Source organism: Rattus norvegicus, chromosome 4 (genome assembly GCF_021556685.1).
Source record: "Rattus norvegicus strain SHRSP/BbbUtx chromosome 4, alternate assembly SHRSP_T2T, whole genome shotgun sequence".
Taxonomy (NCBI): domain Eukaryota; kingdom Metazoa; phylum Chordata; class Mammalia; order Rodentia; family Muridae; genus Rattus; species Rattus norvegicus.
Genome location: NC_141537.1, coordinates 126,916,239 through 126,932,444, shown reverse-complemented (window position 1 = coordinate 126,932,444; position 16,206 = coordinate 126,916,239). Strand labels below are relative to the sequence as shown.

General features: G+C 43.2%; 1 long non-coding RNA gene across 43 annotated transcripts in view; it reads right to left on the bottom strand.

Annotated features, from left to right (window-relative positions):
* The window catches only part of LOC102555978 (uncharacterized), a 310,738-nt gene that overhangs the window by 81,934 nt on the left and 212,598 nt on the right, over window positions 1-16,206 (bottom strand). For 28 of the 43 annotated variants that reach the window (XR_015686868.1, XR_015686869.1, XR_015686862.1 and 25 more), the window contains one exon: window positions 7,382-7,493. The exons of 9 other annotated variants lie outside the window; for them this stretch is intronic. This is a non-coding gene — a long non-coding RNA (uncharacterized LOC102555978). The remainder of the gene's footprint in view (window positions 1-7,381; window positions 7,494-16,206) is intronic. 6 more of the 43 variants (XR_015686881.1, XR_015686895.1, XR_015686890.1 and 3 more) reach the window with 1 other exon arrangement.

The window sequence follows — 16,206 nt, the reverse complement described above, 5'->3', positions numbered from 1 at the left end:
GGGTAGATGTGCACAGGTTATAAGCTTGAGTATCTGCAAACTGTCATATCCGTGGGGGTTGCGAGAGTAAATTCCCTGCAGACACAGAAGGAAAAGTGTACAGGCATCAGAGATAAGCAATTCAAAGAGAGGCCACACTTAAGGACCAGAATAGCACTACTGATAAGAGTTAGTGTGAGCTCAGACGGGGAGCTCCCATAGAAGCCCCAGACTGTGAAAGGCATCCTGGAAGCTGGAGACCATGAGGAGTGGGGTGGAATTTGGAGAGCAGAGTAAACAATACTTCAGGCTGGAGGAACGGATGAGAAGAAACAGAGGACAGACAGCAGAACTGAGATGACAGAACTATAGACCCTGCCTCCATCCCTCACAGCCAGTCAGATGCAGATGGTGGGAACAGTTTCTATCCTAAGCACTTAACCCTGGGTTCTGGCTTGCTGTTAGGGTATCTGTGAATTTTGTGAATTCTTATGTTCATTGTGGGAGGGGGACAGTGAGCCTCTCTACTTTTTTGTCATGGCCTCCAAAATTCTCAAGAGTTTTTCGGTGTCTTTGGTTTCATTATCCCAGCCTCCTATTTTGTTTCTTTCGATATCTGATTTCTTTTTCTTTCCTTTCATTACAAAAAGAATTCAATTTTCACAATCTGGAAAGAAAACAAAATTTCTCAGAATGATTAGATTAACTTGCCCAAGGATGCTCGGTAAAATCAGGCCTCTGAGGTCAAGGTTTAACGCCCACCCGAGCTCTTTGCCAAACTCTGTGCTTCCTCACATGGTTTCCATGTCCTCCTTGGCTCAGAGTGTTGTGTCCCCCACCAGGACTTTATCATCTCAGTTCAGTAAAACACTAGTTGGGTATTTCTCCCGGTCACTGACCATGACTTGTATGCACATTTTTTCCCTTTGACACTTGGCCCCGTTACCCGTGTGCTGTCCTCAAGAGTCACTGGAACTTGTGGAAAGTGAGATGGCTTTCCAGGCCTTCAGTGCAACCCTTGCTTATAGCAGAGTATTTCCTTGCACTAGTAAGGTATAAAGCGATGTTCAAAAGCAGCACCACCCTTTAAAAACTGAGCCTGCTGGCGAGTCCTCTGCTGCTTCACAATTATTTACCGACCACCTTTCCTTCTTTCTTCATTGTGCAACGGCATGATGAAGACGATAAGCAAAGCTTATCTCCTCCCCTCCTCCTGTCATTGAACAACTCATGGCTAGCCTGGCTTCCTCTTAGCCCCTTTCTTCCACAGCCCCTACTCAGATTGTTTTGTAACCAATGGTATACATCATACAATTTTGCCTTTAAACATTTCAGCATTGTTCAGGGTTTTAAATAGGCTTTGATATATATAAATAGCCCGGGGCACTTGCCAGGTCACAGAAAAGTTTGATGTTCTAGAATACCACATGGGGCAGTTGGATCGGAGCAGCCCCGAGGTTTTCCTCTGAAACATGTCTTTGTTCCGTTGCGTTCGTTAAAGTCTCTTGGATTGTGTGAACTACCGTTTGAGTCAGCTCTGTGGAATTAACTGTACAAGCTCAGTTCTGTTATCCAGCTTGTTCTGTAAGTAAGTCCGTGTGGGCTCCAGCACTGACAGCATGGTAAGGAATCCTTTGAACATAAACTGAATTTCACGTTCACTTACTCACAATTTCACCCCTGAGAGGCTCAGATGGACGCAGAAAGTAGTGCCCAAAGACTTGAACTTCGTGGGAACATGCCCAACACACACTGGGACACCCACCATCCATCTCAGCTCCACAGGTAGAGTAGACCACACCCACACACATCTGTACTACAGCTAGGGTTTGGAGAAGCCCCTTCTACCACTTTCCAGTAACTAACAGGCAGCTCCTTGCCCACACTCACGTCCACAGGCAAATGCCAGGTCATTTGCAGAGCTGACTACAGTGTGTGTTAATGTACTCACATATCTACAAAACATTTAACGTGAGCTACATTGTACTAGTATTTAATCAGATTTTTATCATCTTGCTTTCCTTTCTGTAATGTAACTCTAACACATTTTTGAGTGTTGTTCATAAATCCTGGGTTTCTCAGCCTTAGCCCTACTGAGTTGCCGGCGGGGTAAATCTTTGCTAGGGATCAGTGGAGAGCCTGTGTATCACAGGACATTTAGTAGCAGTCTGTCTTGGCCTTTATCCACCACGAATGCTAAATTCTGATCTCCCCTACCACACCTTAGCAACCAAAAAAAATTATTATAGATATTGTAAATATCCCCTAGGAATATGGGTAAAAACCACAGATTTTTCTGAGTACCTGGAAATGGTTGCCTTAATTCTGATTCCTATAATCTTTGTGGTGTTTATCACATTGCTCTGCATAGTATGATGAGTTTTAGGACTATGTGTGCACTGTAGAAGAGCTGATTCAAAGCTTTGCACAAGTATCTTTGCATAGGTCCTCAAGCTAACACAACTTATGGCTTGCTATAGTAGTCATCTACAAGCTGTACATCGAGCTTGAAATGCAGACTCTCAACTTAAGATCATTGATTGATCCTTATTTTCAAAGTCTGTAGACCTTGAACCATACCAATGTTGGCATTTAGACTAGGCTGTGCCTCACAGTTACCTGACAACAGCCAGGTACGCCTGACTCACTATAAAAGGGGCTGCTTGCCCCTCCCTCTCTTGCTCTCTTGTTCTTGCTCTGTCCTCTCCACTACTGATCTCCCTCCCCCTCCCACTCACTCTCTATGTGCTCGTGGCTCTTCTCTCTCTCTCTCTCTCTCTCTCTCTCTCTCTCTCTCTCTCTCTCTCTGCTTTTCTCTCAACTCCCCTCCCCATGCCCTGAATAAACTCTATACTATACTGTCTTATGGCTGGTCCCTCAGTTGGGGGAAGGGATGCCTCACCATAGGCCTCATACGCATCCCCTTCCCCCACACCTTACCTCACCTCCACCAAACATATTCCTTCTCTATTTTTATAAAACAAACACCAAGTTTCTGACAGCAATAGCTTCCTACCATTTACTGAGACAACTCACTATGCTCTACCCCTCACAACCTATGTCACATTTAACCCTCCCAAGAGCTGCTTCTGGGAGTCATTGTCCATCACTCCTAATCCCCAGGTCTTTAATAGACAAAAACTCTAAGGAAGAATACGAGACCCTGAAAATGGAGCTATCTGCTTGATGTCCACCCTCGACCTAAAAAAAACAGAGGCATCAAGCCAGGGTCCTAAACTATCTTTTCTGTCCTAGGAACCTCTTCCCTTAAGGATACAAGCAGCTACTTCTTAAGTACCTGTGAACATTTCCAAGGTAGCACATATTCAGAAGAGTCAGAAGTTCTTACCCAAAGCAGCTAAGTGAGACAAAAATCATCTCATAGGGTTATATAGAAACTGTATGCTACTGCTACAAATAAGACAACAGTAAGGGGACGAATTATATAGAAATGTGCTCATATGTTAAGGGTTTTTTATGTTTATTATTATTGTATCTGTGTGTGCTGACCGTGTCAGTGAGGTTGTATGCATATCACAGCATTCACATGGAGGTCAGAGGGCAACTGTCAAGGGCTGGCTCTCTTTCCACATCCAGGTAACCAGGTTCGCATGGCAAGAACTTTAAGACATTGAGCCAGCTTGCCGCTATTATTATTATTATTATTATTATTATTATTATTATTATTACAAACAAACCCAACAAAAAACAAACCAAACCGACAACAGAAACCTTGTTTGTTGACATAGGATTACACACGTCCCAGGTTGGACTTGAACTTACCATGTGTGACATCACCAGGTGTTCTCATGCTTCCTTCATCCATCGGCACACGTACCTGCCTCCACATTAAAAAAGAAACACACACACACACACACACACACACACACGCACAAAGGCTATCTCAAATGAAGAAGCAAGAAGAACAGGTTTTTAAAACAACTTTATTTGATCTAACTATAGCTTTTGTATAAGTCCAGCCATCATACATTACATATATGTTGGTGGATTTTTTTTTGGTTAAGAAGCATTTTAGAGAGGAGGTTTATAGACAAAAAATTTGCACAAGAGATAATAGCAGAGGAACTGGATACTTAATGAGTTCAAGTTGGATTAAATTCTAGAATACAGAAAAGACTTGCAGATGTGATTACAAAACCACTGTCAGTGTGCTTAAAGAAATCAGAGACTGGGATGGAAGCCAGGCTATTGGAGACAAGAATATGCTACTCCAGTTTTCAAAAATGAGAAAAATGTGGATTCTAAAGACTAGGGGGAGATGATCGTAGGATACGGCATCCAATTACCCACTCGTATTTTAGGAGACTGTAGGAAGGGGGTTTGGCAGGGATGGCCAGGAGCCTGCAGGGCTCCAGTCGCTCCTCTGCCCTAAGCTGCTTCCTCTTTCAGTGGTTTACTTTTGATAGATCAATAAAATATTCCAGACAGTATGCACTTTTATTTTAGCAAGCTCATTTGATACACAGATGTGTGTTTTTTCCTTATGAGAGCAAGGCTGAAATGGTGACTCAGTGAAGGGATCCACAGCTCACTGAACAATGAAGAATCACTCAAAGGCTCCAAACTGCCTCTCCTGGTCACTCTTCTATGCTAAATACCTGGGACACACAACCCAAACAGATGTCCACCCACTCCGGTTAGTCTTACCTCCAAAAGGAGAGCTCTGTGGGCTTCCGGAGGAAGAGTCATATTCTTGAAGACACACAGCATCTCAGTGGCTGAGTTGGGGTTTGTCTATTTGACCCCCTGGGCTCTCTATTGCCTTCTTAATAAACAATGGGATTGAAATGAAAATTTTAATTAAGGCTGTGGTTTTCCGTCCCAGGCAGTATGTGGATAAAGTCTCCTCAGAATTAGCCACCCTGTGCTGGGCTCCAATTCCTCTCCTTTGCTTGGAAATGGGCGGACTTTACAACTGGTGTAGCTGGGTCAGACTCCCTGAGGAACCCCAATCCTTTCTTTCCAAAAACAGCATCTCTAAGACCAGTGTGAGGTTCATGTTTTGCCCGAATGAGAAAGATTAATCCCATTTATTTTACTAACAGATCTTTGGGGATAAAAATTCTCCCGGCTCTAAAAATAAAGGACTTCTGTCTGTCTTAAGCATCCTCCCATAGCACTTTGTTTTGGAAGTAAAGAAAAGAGGGGAAAGTTGAAAAAGGAAGAGCAGAGGGGTAATAAAGAGACAGGGGGAGGAAAATTTTAAGACAGGAAAGGGGGGAAAGGAAGAGACACACAAAGTGAGGAATGAGCTGAGGAAGCCTCTCCCTTGTGTGGTGTAACCAAATTCCTTCTCAAGTCAGCAGGGCAGAATTAAATGGTTGCCGTCCCCCAGCTGTTTGGTCTGAGATGCTGTGTAAACAAGCCCGCCCCTCATCTGGCCCCCAGGAGGCTGGAACCTCGGGAGGGAATCCTGCTCTGCCAAAACCACCATGAACTCTGCAGTGGGGTCCCTCGCCTGCTTAGTCAGCAGGAGCCGCCAGAGGAATTCAACTGTTTCCAATTTTGTTTCTTCTCCATGTCAAGAGCAGAGTGCTCAGGTGAGGGTGACGTCCTGGGACAATCAAGGTCAGCTCCGGCTTGGAAATCAATCGGGACGAGGTTCTTAGATCCTTCCTGACATTGTAGAGTCCAAGTTTGTGGCAAGATTATTCCACACTGGTGTCGTCCAACGCGCACAGGGAGGATTTGACTGGGCAGAAGCCCGAGGCTTTGTGTTCTACAGTGCCTTCTGTGATTTTCTTTTCTTTCACAAGAGAATCCTGGCATATTTGTATCAGTGGAACTTTCTGTGGTCATTAGCATATTTGACATACTTTTGAGCAATATACATTTTTTGTCAGGAGAAGGTACCTGCCATCTATTGGTTACAGAAACACAAATGTGTCCTTACAATTAACATGTTATCTCTAGAAGGTAGGTTTGAAGGTTTTATTTTTCTTTAGCTAGGCTTTTATATATAATATGTACAGAGAATTTCCTGTGCATGAAGGGCCACATGGACCACCCAAAGGCATCCTTTCAAAAGACCCATGAATTAGCTATTGCTCTTATTTGATGACGCGGCCTTATAAAATCACTGGCCTAGGCTTACGTCCCCAAAACAATGACCGAAGTCAGACTTCAAACCCACACTAGAGTCCATGCTCTAAGCACCTGGGATAATACTTTTTCCACAATTAATTAATTAATTAATTAGAAAAACAAGAGAATTAAACATAAAAGTAGTCTGACAACTTTGTTATTGTATTTTGCTTTTTGTTGCCATTGTTTTGCTTTGTTGTTTTTGTTTTGTTTTGTTTCGATATGGAGTTTCTCAGTGCAACCAACCCTGGCTGTCCTGGACTCACTTTGTAGACCAGGCTGGCCTTGAACTCACAGAGATCCACCTGCCTTTGCCTTCTGAGTGCTGGGATTAAAGGGTTATGCCACCCCCATGCCCAGCTCTGACAACTTTTTAAATCTGTTTCCAAACCAAATGCAGGTACTTGAAGTGAACTGGCAAGCAATCTCCCACTAACACGTAAGATGTTTCTAGAGCTTAATTATGTGGCTAGGCTGGTCTCAAAGATCATTCGTGAGCATGCGTGCATGCACGAGTGTGTGGGTGTGTGCTTTCTTTATCCCCCAAAACACAAAACCTTAGGTCTGATATGCTAACGGTTACTCTTTTAATGACAGGAGGGGATAATTTTAGACTCTTCTTCTGACGCATGGTATTTTCAAATTCTCTGTCATGGCAAGTACAACTTTGGTAGGAGGCAGAGGCAAAGGACGGGGGTTACTTTACCCTGCTTTTTAGCTTCTTAGGGTGCCACCCCAGTACAGTTTCCTAAGGTGCTTCTCGAACAATTGCTTATCTTCTCCTTCTTTCTCTCCTGGGACGACCTAAGGCCGCATGAATTTGAGCTTCCTTTAGGGAAAACCTATGTTGGTGCCTCCAGGCAAGGGACACAATCCAGGACCTCCACAGAGTTGGCAAAATACCAAGAGATAAGGCTGACTTAAAAGTTTTACTTCTCTGGCCTGTCTACACTTTGGCAGCTCAGAGGCCAAAGACTGCTTATCGGGTGGGGCTCATTAGTGGTAAAGTCCCTTGACTCCTGGGGACTTCGGCTGATCATTAAAAACTCATGTTAAGGTTCCCAAAAAGACCTCCATGAAGGCAACTTCATAATTTTTCTTGCTCCCAAAGGAGAGGGGTTGTACCACAGAGGGACTAAAGAAGAACAGGCTTCCTGCCCTCATGCATGCTATGCTCTTGTTTTATAATGCAGTGATGATACATTCAGTGAATGCCTGCTGGAGTCAAGAGAATGTTCTAGTTGATGGGAAGGTTCTATGGTTTGAATCTGAAATGTCCCCATCAGGTTAAACTTACCAAGTGTGGGAGAAATCCTCCAGGTGCTTTTCAAAACAGGTCTTTGTGGACATTTTAACGCCCAGCCATCTAGCAGCTAGAATTAAAGGTACGATTCTCAGTATATGATATTCTGAAAAAGGCAGCATATAAGAGAGAGCAAAGTTACAAAGGTTGAAATGAATGGAGGTCAAAGTTTACTACAAATAAGCAGAAGGGAAACTTGGAAACGACAGCCTGTCCCTCGTTTGATCGCTGTGTCATCACACAATGGTACACAGTGGCCCAAACTTGTAGGACTATATTCTCCATCACCATGTTTGGGGGTGAAGAAAAAAGCAAACGAGATGTACCACACAAAGCATCTTAGGCGCAGTGCCTGTGGACATTTTACAATTAGAAAACGGGAATCGGTGGTAAAAATCCTCTCCAATACTTTTCCTGGCATCTCAAAGGCCGATACACAAGAACTGCTCACATCAATACCAAGAGTCGGCCCCACCCACTCAATCACATAACCAATCTCTCTTGCCCCTTTTCCAGCCACACTTACTTTTACTTACTTCTGCCTCTTGGTGTTAAGTCCATAACAAAACATCAAAGGTTGCTTTGAAAGGACTTAGAAAGAAGACATGAGGTATGTCTCTGTAGTAGGCTTGTCAATAGAAATGGGGGCTAATACAGGTCCTCGCCTGGTAGCACGTTCTTCCCCAAACGTCTTTCCCCGCTCATTTGAGCTAAACCAAAACTGTAAACTAGACTAGAGTGGGCTGACAAGAGGCCTTGAGGATGTATGTGAACATGCTGACCCACCTCCAAACTGCAAAAGGAAACACAAAACCCACAGAGATGAATCCAGTCATCCAAAAAGATGGAGGAACGTGCTATGGAAGGACTTTGCTTAGTAGCAATGACAGAAATCTGGACATTGGAATGTAGCTTAGTTCATGGAGGGCTCACCTAGCACAAGGGTCACTCTACATTTGACCCCCAGCACTACATCAATTAGGAGTGGTGGGAGTCCCTGTAATCCCTGCACCGAGAGGACAGTGTCAAGTCCAGAGGCATCGTTAGTTAAGTATTGAGTTCAAGGCTATGCAGAGAGATATGAAAGCCTGTCTCATAACAAAAACAAAAGATACTGAGATCATCCCATATGGAAAGCTACTAAATTTTAAGGTCTTTTTGTTAAAGCAATATAATTCTTAATCCTGTATTTTATCGCTAAATTTACAACAACCTTAAGGGTACTTGACCCGGAATAAAGGACTAAAATTCTTTTTAATTAATTATTTTATTTATTTACATCCCAAATGTTGCTCCCTCCTGATGCCCCCTTACAGAGTTCTTCCATGCATCCCCTCATTTGCCTCTGAGACTGTGTCCCTGACCCTGGGCATCCCCTTTCCTTGGGGTATCAAGTCTCTACTGGATTAGGTGCATCCTCTCCCACTGAGGCAGACAAGGCAGTCCTCTACTACACATGAGCCCAGGCCTCGAACAAGTTCATGTATGCTCTTTGGTTGGCAGCTTAATCTCTGGGAGTTCCCAGGGGTTCAGGTTAGTTGACACTGCTGGTCTTCCTATGGGGTTGCTATCCCCATCAGTTAAAGAACTAAAATGAACTCTCTTGGGTAGACAAATTCTAGGAAAATGTTGCACTCAGTTTTGTAATTACATGATCTTGAGTGGGAGGAAAGATAGAAAGTTTTACTAACTTAAAAGCAGGAGATAAGACAAGAGCTGTTGACTGGAAAGTTGCTGGGTTTTGGACATACAGAGCATGTGGGAGCTAGAGAGGTAGAGGCTGATCTTGCCATGGAGAGACTTTGTAGGACTAGACAAGCCTGAAAGGACTTCTACAGTATTTGAGAAAAATCTAATAGGTAAGAAGGGGATAGGAACTGCACTGGGTTGGGAGGGGTTTCTGATGGATCCTATTTGCTTGATAGTTACACTTCAGTATTTTTATTTACTGAGGGTGGAGCCTGTGTGTGAATATCTGGAGGCTCAGAAATTGTGTCTATTATGTTTCATCTTACTCTTTGAGAAAGGGTCTCTCAGTGAATCTGGAGCTCACAAATTGGCTTAGCCGGGAGCCGCTCCCCCCACACCATGCAAGGGAATGATAGACGCTTAGCTTTTTAGGTAAGTTCTGCGGATCCCAAATCAGGTCACCATACTCTCACATGCTAAGCACTTTATCGCTAGTCTTGAAGGTAGATCTTAAAAGAGCTTTGCCAAGAATTTGGTAAGAGGTAGATGACCACTTTGTCTCCCTTCTCAGAGCTGAAGCATGTAAACTGTGTGCACGTGAGCATGTGAGTGTGTGTGTGTGTGTGTGTGTGTGTGTGTGTGTGCATGTGAGAGACTGTGTGTGTGTTTATGCATGTGTATGTGCACTTGTATGCTTAGGGGTGCATTTGGAGGCTAAGTATTCCTTCATATGTCTTCCCTCAAAAGCCATCCACCTTCACTTTCTATATTTTTGAGTCAAGGTCTCTCACTGTCCTGGAACTCACCATGAAGGTTAGGATGACTGAACGGTGAATTGCATGGATCTGTCTACCTGCTTCTGCCTGCACTAGTCATGGTATTACTGGCACAGGCTTCTCTACCAAGCTTTTTCATGTTGCTTCAGGTATGTGTGCATGGTGGCAGGGGCTGGGGGTTGTCACGCTCAAGTTCTCATACTTACAAAGCACTTTTCTGACCGAGCTATTTCTAAACTCCTTTTCAGACAAAGTCCAACTAGAGGAGGCAGCCACAGAGTGCTGAGCTGGAGCCCAGGCAACATGGTCTTCTCTGAGATTGGAAGAGTATGGTTTCTAATAGCTGCTGGCAACCACATTTCTCCACTTATTCCTCCTCTCTCCTTGACCTCAGGGTAGCCTATGATCAACAGGGATGGCTTAGGGAATGAAATCACTACAGAAAATCAGGTCATGAGGTGGATCTAAAAATACATTGTTCCTCTGAGATGAATTTAATAACTTAAACACACACACACACACACACACACACACACACACACACACACACACACACCTTGTTTCTTTCCCTGCAAACCATTGGCTCCAAATAAGGAATGGAATTGTACGTCACTGTACGAAAACTCACACCCATCGCCCCCACCCCCAGTCCACCACTCTTTTGTTCTCTCTCAAACTCTCTTCCATTCCTATTGTCTCATCTCATCATTACATGATGTGATATAGCATTGTGTGAGACAAGCCCTGCTCAGGTTAAATTTTAGTCATGTGAGAAGCCCCAGCCAGTACTGTCTATAAGGCTGTGTGATTAGTTACAAAGCAGTTAGCTGGAGAAAGGAAGTGTCAGCATTCAGATGCACAAAAAATTCAGATGCATGAAAAGAGTCAGAATCTGCCAAACAAAATGCTTTCCTTAGAGCCGAGTCAATATTCTCTCAGGGACAGACCTGAGGAACCAGGCAGCTGCATCTGTTTAGAGTTTCCCATGTATCTCTCACCTCTTCCTTCATCAGCCAGCTCTAACCCAAAAGCTGAAGCTCTCTTCACCCAGCCTCCCTCTTCTCAGCATGGGACACAAGTAGGGAAAGAGAGAGAGCCAGCTGTCACTGAACAGTTATATCATCTGCCCTTTCCTTATCTTTCCCTCCTTTGCACACATTCAGATGCTCTTTCCTGTTTATCTGTCTGCAAGAAGTTCGAGTTGTCCTTACCATCCTCATGCTCCACTTACTGAATACCTACTACATCTGAAGCACCATGTTTGTAGGTATAAATATATGTATGTGTGTGTATGGAGTAACTGCTGTAGGTAAAACACAGCAAAGTTAATGGAATAGTAAGGCTCATTTGACCTGATGCTACAACTGAGGATGAGCATTGCCAAAAGCCGCACAGCTTCAGTGGCGTTTCTAGGAATTTAAACTTGTCTCCTCCAAAAGAAGCTTTAGGCTATACTGATAATCCTTTAGAAAATCAAGTGTGTTTGAATAGTTTTGTCACCCTTCCTTCCTTCCCTCCTTCCTTCCTTCTTTCCTTCCTTTCTTCCTTTCTTTTCCTTTCTTTCTCTCTCCCTTCCTTCCTCCCTCCCTCCCTCCCTCCCTCTCTCTCTCTTTCTTTCTTTCCTTTCTATTTACTTTACATCCCTCTCACTTCCTCCTAGGCATCTCCTCCCATAATCCATCCCCTGTTCTCCCTTCCCTTCTCCTATGAGAGGGTGGAGGACCCCCTTGGGTCCCTGCCCCCCCAAGGCACAGTCCAGCTAGAAGAACGTATCCTATGCACAGGTAACAGCTTTTGGGACAGTTCCCACTCCAGTTGTTCGGGACCCACGTGAAGACCAAGTTGCACATCTGCTACATATGTTGGCACCCTTCCAACAATGGCGTTTTAAAGTTTTTTAAACTACTTTTAGTAAGTGCATGAAGTATGAGTTTCTTGATGGCATTCCCTTGTGGGTGTTTCAGTGCATTTCGCTCTGTTTAGTGCACTTTGCTCTTGTTTGTCTCCAGAACAATCCTTTCTACCTCTCCGCTTCTGCCTAGTCCCTTTCCTCCACTCGAATAGTATCCCCATTGCTTTCATGTCATGTACACACATAAACACACACATATAGAAATATGCATTGTAACTCAGGGTTCTGCATATGAGAGATCACGTAATATTGTTTTCCTTTCTGTTATCAGTGCTCTCTCTTCATTTCCCTCCCGTATCCCCAAAGTCTTCTTTCTACCACTGTGTGCATCACCTTTTTTTTTTTTTTTTAAAAATCTACTCATATGCTGATAGGCATCTACACTGATTCTACATCTTGGCTGTTATGACTAGGGCTTCCCTAAACATTTCTGTGTGAGCATCTTTGTGATGCTTTATTAGATTTCATTGTATATATGCCCTTGAACAAAAGAGCTGGATCATATGGTAGCTGTATTTTTAGTTTTTTTGTTTTTTTGTTTTTTGTTTTTTGTTTTTTGGTTTTTTTTGGTGGAACCACTGTACTGATTCACATAGTGTTCGAAACAGCTTACAATATGCTCTTTTCAAGCTATAGAAATGCCCTTGCAACTTCTACTGTCTCGTGAACTTCTAAGGGTTTTAAGAATTCTAAGATTATCTTTTCTCAAAGACATGTATACTTGATAGCTAAGTCTTAGAGAACAAAGGAGCTTAGGGACCTCATGGACCTGTGGCTGAGTCTCAGAGCTTGGGAACCAGGCAGGGAAGAGCTGTCCTGCTCAGCTTTAGTGAAGGAGTCTTCCCAAGGACTTGAGACTACTCAATGTCTTAGCAGAACCCCACCCTCTCAAAACAGCTACACAGAAATCCTCCAATTTATTCACACCAAAACGACAATGCTTCAAGGCCACTGCTCTAAATCCACAGAGCCTGAGGAAGTGTGAGGACAGTTTTATAAATATAGCAATTCAAATCCCTGGTGTGGCTTGTATCAGATGGCCCAGGTGGTGGTTTTCTAGCAAATAAAAACATGCTCTTTGGACATTCATCCCCTTGGGTCCCCAGGATATGTCTTTCTCTCTCTGCTCTTTACAATCCAAAACATTCCAGTTGGCAAAACAATAGACTTTACCCCTGGTAGACCACTGTGAGTTGACTTTAGACAATGATTGTTCTATTTCCAGAAAGTTACTGGGGATGGAAGAAGGAGGCCTCAGAAAGCCAGTCCCAGTTAGATACCACCTCAGGGGCTCCTGCTCCACAGACCTTCCAACCCAGACCATTTCCAGTGTTTGCACTTCCTTAAAGAGCTAGAGGATGTTTTTTGTTCTGCTCTAGAATGGTGTATATGAATTTCTGGTCCCGCAGCCCTCATGTGTGCTGACCTGTAAGCTAGGAGATACAGTTCAACAATAGAGCGGTTGCTTTCTTTTCTTCCCACAGTGTTCTGCTGTGTACAGGAAGAAAGGTTGAGTAAGCGCTGCTCTGGGCATTCGATTGGCCCTTTGCTGTAGGTTTGTGGAAACAAATGTTTCCCTGGGGGTTTTCTATGGTAGCTACATTTTTCTTCTTCACTAAATGAGTCATTAATATTTTAATATGGAGCTGGGCCTCATGTCGACAATTTATATGCAGGAAAACACCCTCCTTTTTCCTCAAAGCAATGAGATCCCCCACTCCCCACCCCTAAAACCCACTAGGAGGACAACTTAAAAATAAGTAAACATTTGGGTGGTCTGTTGATATTCACAAAGCACATTTGAAATTAACTAATTTGCCTTCTATGAGAAACAGATTTTAACGCTGTTCAAAGAGTTGCTTCTTTGAAATTAAGTAGCACAAGTTGTCTCTGCATGTCCTCTAACTTGTTTAGACTGTAGTCCTAAGGGCAGCATTTGCTATTGAGGGGAAACAGGTCGCCAAATCTAGGGACAGAAGGCTACAAGGATTTCAACCATCAACAGCAAAGAGGCAAAAGAAGTCTTAGTATTTATGATTTTGTATTTTAAAAATTTGTTTCTTTCTTATCCTCTTCCTCTGGAAAACTCTCTCTGCCCTAGGGGAACCACCCTTGTAAACTGCATTCTTGATGCTCTGGGATTAACTAACTTCAAGTTGGGTTTAAAGAGCTAGACATTAGCCAGAAAGCCATAGGGAAGGGAGAGGTTGCAGGCTTTTCTGGTCCCACAAGTCCTGTAATCCTTTACCAATACACCCTTCTGTGGATCTTCAGCCCAAGGGGCCGTCAGGAATTCTGAGCTTGTTAGTCTCTGGGCATCTTCCTAATTCTCCTGTTTCCTAAACCACTCCCACACCTCCCTTAATGAACAACTTTCAATATAATCACTTAACTGCCAGGATTCCAAAAAGTGAGTCTGCTGGCTTTTCCCGAGAGAGCCTTAAGAGTAGTAGGAATGGTGTCTTCATGATGACTCAAGAGCAAATGGATCGATTACAATCCCTGTGTGCTTTTTCCTAAGTTTTCTGATATCCTATACTAAGCCTTGCAAGGTACAATCTCAGAACTGGAGGCTGGAAAAGTCCACTAAAGTCATGAACCGTGAGGCAGGAACCACTGACAGAGTACTTAGAGCCAAAGCTTGGGAATCTCCAAAGGAAAGAATTCTTAAATAGAAATATTAAACTTTCTTTTTGTAGATATTTTTAATAGTGTATATTAGCTATCCAAAACGGTGGGCTTCTGTACGATAATTTCATATGGGCCTATTCACCTTGCTCATTACTCTACCTTTATAAAATATTTTCTATGAATGGCCCTGGGTAAATGTGGACACTTTCTTTGTTTACTAATAGCTATGAACTTGTCATTAACTACTGCTGTTTCTAGTGGCAGTGACAGCCAAGTAGCATTTGGCCTTGCAAACATGTCAGTATTGAAGTGATGATGAGCTTTCCTTTTACAGACATATAGCATGGCATAAGCTTCACCCCTTTTCGTTACAGATTCTGCACATTTTTGGGATGTTTGAAATTAGCAAGCATTGCCACTATGGGATTCCAGATTGCTGTCATCGCTCCCAATTGAAAGCCCATGACTGCTAGAGCCCTCCCCTCTCATCCCCTGGGAACTACTAACGTCTGGGCCCTATGGCTTTGCCTACTGTAGAATTTCATGTAAGTGGGGTTATGCAAACTTTCACAACTGGCTTCTTTCACATAGCATGTTATCTTTAGGATGTATTTGTGTTATAAATATAGTCTTTCACTCTTTCTGGGCAAACAGCCTCTTGTAGTGTGATTTCAGTCTGCTTACTTTTTCATTGGGTGATAGATTCAGAATTTTGGGCACCTTTGAGATACGGTGCTTAATATTGCTGTCAACATTTGGGTCCAAGATTTTACGTGGGCATGCATATCGATTACCTTGGGAACTATGTGCATTTGCCTCCCTACCTAGTACCTTCTTCATTCTTGCAATTAGTCCTTGTGTTTCATATGTGTTTGATTAATTCCAAGGATGGCCACTTGATCAAAATTAACCATCAAAAGAATTTTGTACTCCTGGCATGGTTAGCAGTTCATTCATTAAGGATCATTCAAGGTAAGTCAGTGTCCTTTGATAGACTAATATTATCACCCAGACATACATGGAAGAAGTGATTTCCCAGGAGAATACCTTATCATATAGATATTAGAGTCCCCCCTCACACACACACCCATAGGGAGAAATTACTCAAATGATGGAGAGAAACACAACTAGATTTATTTGAGTGCCTGTATCCTCTTGGCTTTCATTAGGCTACTGAGTTCATACTTGTTTCAAAAGAGTCACAGTATCCTTCTCCTCTCCTAATTCTTTGCTTAGAGTCCAGAGACATATACATAACAATATTCTCATATAGCCTCCTGCTATGTGCTGCTCATCAGAAAGATGTTGGTTTCTGGGGGCCAGTGTCCCGGGGGACTAGTTCCTGGCTCCTAGAGGCACTCTCCAGGCTGCTTCAGGTTTTGACACTCTTGTTTATGTGGAAGTGATAGAGCTCGGGAAAGAAAAGAACTCCTCCTCACACCTGCCCCCAACATCTTGCATTTTCTCTTGAAATTTGTGTTTTTCTCTGACCTTTACCCAAGCTTAGGGGGATAGTAATTTGAGTATGTTTGCAGTCCTGGTGCTGGGACAGTGGCTTGCATATGCTTCCTGTGTCACATGGATTTTATCTGATCTACTTCTGTCCTATGCCAAGCAAGTTTGAAAAGCTTTTGATGTTCTGTTAGTTTTCAGGGACACCGAACTCATGCTGTGACACCTGTCACAGACAATGAGCATTTCTGATGACACACTGAGCTTATCAAGAACAAACAAAGTCAGGATGAAGATGGCACTTCTCTGTAAGGAGAATTCAAAGGAAAAGGTGTTCAAATCAGAATGAGATAAACAAA